Raw genomic sequence first — 6,098 nt, 5'->3', positions numbered from 1 at the left:
TATAGTTCGTCTAATAAGTGCACTTGTTTCAATCGATTAAGATTTTAGATAATTTTTTCTTTAATAGGTTTATTCTAATCCATTTTGTTTCCTAGGCAGTGTAATATGTCTAATAAGTGCACTAGTTTCAATCGATTATGTTTTAGATCATTTTAGTCTTTTGTAGGTTTATTCTAGTCTGATTTGGTTCTTAGTCAATATAGTTCTTCCGAAAAGTGCATTGGTTTCAATGAATTAATATTACTGGTGAGTATGATCTTTACTTGATTTATTCTAATCCATTTTGATTTTTAGGTAACGTAGTTCGTCTAATAAGTGCACTAGTTTTAATCGATTTAGATTATTTGTCGTTTTTGTTTTTAATAAGTTTATTCTAATCCATTTTGGTTCTTAGCCAATGTAGTACGTCTGAAAAATGCATTTTTTTCAATGAATTTAGATTTTACTTTATATTTGTTTTTAATAGGTTCATTCTAATTGATTCTTAAGCAATGCAGTACGTCCAATAAGTGCATTAGTCTCATTGGATTAAGATTTAAGGTCATTTTAGCCTTCAATAGGTGTATTCTAATCTATTTTTGATCTTAGACAATACAATTCATCTAATAAATGCATAAATCTCAGTTAATTAAGAAATTATGTCAATTTGGTCTTTAATATGTTTATTGTAATCCATTTTGGTTCACAGACATACTAGTTCGTCCGATAAGTGGATACGTCATTTTGATCGTTACTATATTTATTCTAATCAATTTTGGTTCTTAGTCTATGTATGTGCGTCTTACATGTGCACTAGTTTCAATTGATTAAGATTATAGTTCATTTTTGTGTTAAATAGGTTTATTTTAATCTATTTTAGTTCTTAAGCAATATAGTTCGTTTGAAAGATTCATTACGTTCAATGGATTAAGATTTTACATCATTTTGTTCTTTAATAGGTTTACTCTAATTATTTTGTTTCTTAGGCAATGTAGTACGTCCAATATGTGCATAAGTCCCACTAGATTAACATTTAAGGTCATTTTAGTCTTCCATAAATTTATTCTAATCCCTTTTGGTTCTTAGGCTATGAAGTTTGTCCAATAAGTGGATAAGTCTTATTTGATTAAGATATTAGGTTACTTGGGCTTCTATAGGTTTATTCTAATCCATTTTGGTTCTTGGGCAGTGTAGTTCATCTAATAAGTGCATAAGTCTCAATGGATTGTGATTTTAGAACATTTTGCTAAATGTTTATTCTAAGCCATTTTAGTTGTTAGGCAAAGCAGTTCGTCCATTTTGTTCTATGTAGTTCCTCCAATAAGTGCATAAGTCTCAACGAATTAAGATTTGACACCATTTATGTCTTTGGTAGGTTCATTCTAGTCCATTTTTGTTCTTAGGCAATGTAGTTCGTCTAAACAGTGCATTACTTTCATTTGATTAAGATTTTAAGTCATTTTGGTCGTTAATTTGGTTTATCTAATCCATTTGTTTCTTAGACAATGTAGTTCGTCCAATAAGTGCATAAGTCTCAATGGATTATGATTTTATATCATTTTAATCTTTCGTAGGTTTCTTTTTATTCCTTTTGGTTCAATGTCAGTGTAGTTCATCTGAAATATGCATTAGTTTAAATGGATTAAGATTTTATGTCATTTTGATATTTACTTTGTTTATTCTAATCCATTTTTGTTCTTAGTCAATATAGTTCATCTAATAAGTGCACTTGTTTCAATCGATTAAGATTTTAGATAATTTTTTCTTTAATAGGTTTATTCTAATCCATTTTGTTTCCTAGGCAGTGTAATATGTCTAATAAGTGTACTAGTTTCAATCGATTATGTTTTAGATCATTATAGTCTTTTGTAGGTTTATTCTAGTCTGATTTGGTTCTTAGTCAATATAGTTCGTCTGAAAAGTGCATTAGTTTCAATTGATTATGATTTTACGTCATTTTGAATTTTAATTGCGTTAATCTAAGCCACATTGTTTCTTAAGCAATGTAGTTCGCCCAATTAAGGCATAAGTCTCAATGGATTAAAATTGAAGTTCATTTTACTCTTCAGTAGGTTTACTCTAATCCATTTTGGTTCTGTGGCAAACTAGTTCCTCCAATAAATGCATAAGTTTCAAGGGTTTAACATTTTAGATCATTTTAGTCTTTTGTAGGTTTATTCAAGTTTATTTTTGTTTCTATGTCAACATAGTTCGTATGAAAAGTGCCTGAGTTTCAATGGATTATGATTTTACGTCATTTTGATCTTTACAAGGTTTATTCTAGAGCACTTTGGTTCTTAAGCAACGTAGTTCGTATAACATGTGCATAAGTCTCAATGAAATAAGATTTTAGATCATTTTAGTCTTTTGTTGGTTCATTTTAGTTCATTTTGGTTCTTAGGCAATTTAGTTTGTTTGAAAATTGCATTAGTTTCAATGGATTAAGATTTTAGGTCATTTTTGTGTTTAATAAGTTTATTCTAATCTATTTTGGCTATGAATCAATGTAGTTTGTCTAATAAGTGGACTAGTTTATCGATTAAGATTATAGGTTGTTTTTGTCTTTATAGGTTTAATCTAATTCATTTTGGTTCTTAGGCAATGTAGTTCGTCTAAAAAGTGCATTAGTTTCAATGGATTCATATTTGACGTCATTTAAATCTTTAATAGGTTTACTCTAATCCATTTTGTTTCTTACGCAATGTAGTTCGTCAAATAAGTGCATATGTCTGAATGGATTAAAATTTAATGTCATTTTAGTCTTCAAAGGGTTTATTCTAATCCATTTTTGATCTTAGCCAAGTAGTTCGTCCCATAAGTGCACAAGTCTCAATTAAGTAAGATATTAGGTCAATTTGATCTTTAATATGTTTATTCTAATCCATTTTAGTTCTTAAGCAAACTAGTTCGTTTAATAAGTGCATAAGTCTCAATGGATTTTAATTTTAGATAACTTTAATCTTTTGTAGGTTTATTCTAGTCCATTTTGGTTCTTACTCAATGAAGTTCATCTGAAAAATGCATTAGTTTAAATGGATAAAAAAATTATGTCATTTTGATATTTACTTGATTTATACTAATCCGTTTAGGTTATGAGTCAATGTAGTATGTCTAATAAGTGCACTAGTTTCAATCGATTAAGATTATATGTCATTTTTTCCTTTAATAGGTTTATTCTAATCCATTTTAGTTCTTAGGCAATGTAGTTCATCTAAAAAGTGCATTAGTTTCAATGGATTCAGACTTGACGTTATTTTGATCTTTAATAGGTTTTCTCTAATCCATTTTGTTTCTTAGGTAATGTTATTCGTCCAACTAGTGCAAAAGTCTCAATGGATTTGACGTTCGGTTTGTCTGGGAAAAATGAGTCACCACCAATTTTATTTTTTTTAAAAGGGAAAATTAGATAAATTCTAAAATAAAATTCTTGAATAAAAAAAGGGATTCGAAGGTCGATTACGAATAGGGAAAGTAGTATTACCCACATCATCCGTTGAAACGGTTACCCTATAACTAGTTGTATACAAATTACTTCTTTATTTAATTATTTATTTTTATCTCCTAAAAAATAATAATCAAAAAGAAAAAAAATGATTTAAAATAATAAAAGAAGAAATAATAATTTTTTTCTTAATTTGGTTTGACATTGCTCTTACGTAACCCTAGGTGCAATAGGGAAATCAAAACCCACGTAGTTCTTGGATAGAAAATATTTAAGTGTTGTCCGATTTTATTGTTACTCTATTTTAATTATTTTTTATTACAATAATTATTATATACGTATCCAAAAATAAAAATATAATAATAATAATTATAACAAAAAAAAGAGGTGAGATGTTTGTTCACGGATTGTATCTTTTTATTTTTGTTTTAAAGTAAAGAATAATTGATTTATTGTTTGAAAACAACGTAACTCGGCAGTATGTGAACGAAACAGATGGACGCGACGGTGAAACAGCCTGTTAAAGGATCTACTTGTGCGTTGTCGGATTTGTCGTGATATAAAGGCCACCAACGATGCGCGGATAGTGATGCGACTATTAACTTTAATCCTAAGGGAAAAATTATTTATTCATTGTTATGATTTTTTTTTTTGGGATTATTTGATAAAGGTGTTATATGAGTTTTCTATTATATTACAGTTGAGTGAAATTTTTTTTCTTGGTGATTAGTTTATAAACATCAATTATTTATATTTTGTTAGTATTTTGTGTTGCATAGAAAATAATTTTAGGAACAGACAACTTTAGAAAAATTAAAGTTTAATATATGAGTTTATTTTTTTGAATAAACATAAAAAAGAGAAAGAAAAAAAAAAGAACATTATTTAAAGGGATGCAATACGAAGACTTAGTACAAAATTAGAGAAGCAAAAAATTGGTTTTGTTGGACGGATTTTCCCAAGATCAGATTCACTGTTCCTCTTTTGCCTATTATTCTCTCTTCTTTCTTTTGTTTTTTTACTCAATCGTGCTCTCCCTATTTCTACTCTTGTTGTCTATTATTTATAGGCTTTTTGGGTGTAGGTTACAAAAGACAAGAGAATAATTGCCAATTGATTACCATTAATCTGGTTCAACATGCGAGTCGTTTTCTCGGCTTCAGGTGCGAGTCATTTTCCCAGCTTCAACATGCGGGTCGTTTTTCCAGCTTCAACATGTGGGTCATTTTCTCGGCATCGGGTGCGAGTCGTATTCCCGGCTTCGGGTGCGAGTCGTTTTCCCGGCTTCAACATGCGGATCATTTTTTCGACTTTAAATTTATGAAATATCACGAATCAATGAATGAATAAATGTGTTGGTTTTTATTAATAATTTTATTAGACACGACCATTCAAATCATGAATGAGAAAATTACTTATACATTTTTCTTGAACTTGATATTTTTTATCTTGGTTTTGTCCTCTTCTCTTTTTTTCCTTTTTTTTTTCTTTCTTTTGTTTGAAGAAGAATTACTGTTGTGATCTTTAGTTGGATCTCATGTTGCCATCTGACATGTACTCTAAACAACCTATACTATATCTGACTTTATTTCAATTCATTATATCGAGGTATGGTATATGTTTTACTTTCAAGTCCATGATAATCAGAAGATGCCTTCAGGAAGAGGGTTAAATTATAAAGATGATAAGAGTATATATCAATATATTGAGGTTCAATATTCGTCGTAAAAAAGAATATACATAAAATAAAACCAAAGAAATGGGTGGAAGACCCGACTTGACTACTAGTCTTTCAATGGTCGACTGTACTAACTTTTCGTGCCATAGTTTGATCCATATTGTTGATCTTCTTCATTTAAGTATCTATTCTTTCTTTTTATTGTTGTTGTTGTTTTTCTTCTTCTCCTAGGTTGCCCTTTCATGATTTTTATAACACCCTAAACCCAAATTGAAATAAAAAGTAAAATGCACTAGTCTTTAAAGAGATTCGCAGCGGTTCCAAAATAGAGTATATATATATATATTTTTTTTTTAAAATACTTTAAGGTTCAAGACGTCACATTCACACTTACACAAAATGCTTGTTTAAAAATTTCAATAAAGAAAAAATCCTTAATATCGAATATAGTTGATGTTTATTAAATAAATATTTTTGATATAAAAGCAAGTTCTAAACTTAGAGACAATTAATTTCAACCTTTGAATAACCGATAAAGTTAACACAATTGATCAATCAAATTTACAAAAATCTAAATTGTTCATAACTCAACAAAATATGAAGAATTACTCCCACCCAATATCACCTATTCAGAGCATGGATCCCCAATCGATAACCTGAAATAACTGCGCTCTCGCAAGCGCCAAACACAAGCAACGAGGGGTGAGCTTCAAAAACATGTAACAGTATAAAATAACTGAGAAGAACACGTAAAAAAATATTAAACACCGTATCATATCAAATCACAAGCAACAAGCATAATCAAGGTAAAACATTGATACAATCCACAACGTCAAGTAAGCAATTACACAAATCAAGTAATGTTATGCATGCTCTTATACTCTAGACTCCTCCTCTTTCTTTGGTACCATTCTAACTCTGAAGTACTTGGTTAGGAGGCTCAATACTATGCCACCCCGCAAGTGGACGGACAATTCAAATTGACCCTGTCCTCATAGA

This window comes from Cicer arietinum, chromosome 6 (assembly GCF_000331145.2).
Source record: "Cicer arietinum cultivar CDC Frontier isolate Library 1 chromosome 6, Cicar.CDCFrontier_v2.0, whole genome shotgun sequence".
Taxonomy (NCBI): Eukaryota; Viridiplantae; Streptophyta; class Magnoliopsida; order Fabales; family Fabaceae; genus Cicer; species Cicer arietinum.
This window is presented reverse-complemented; position numbering follows the sequence as displayed.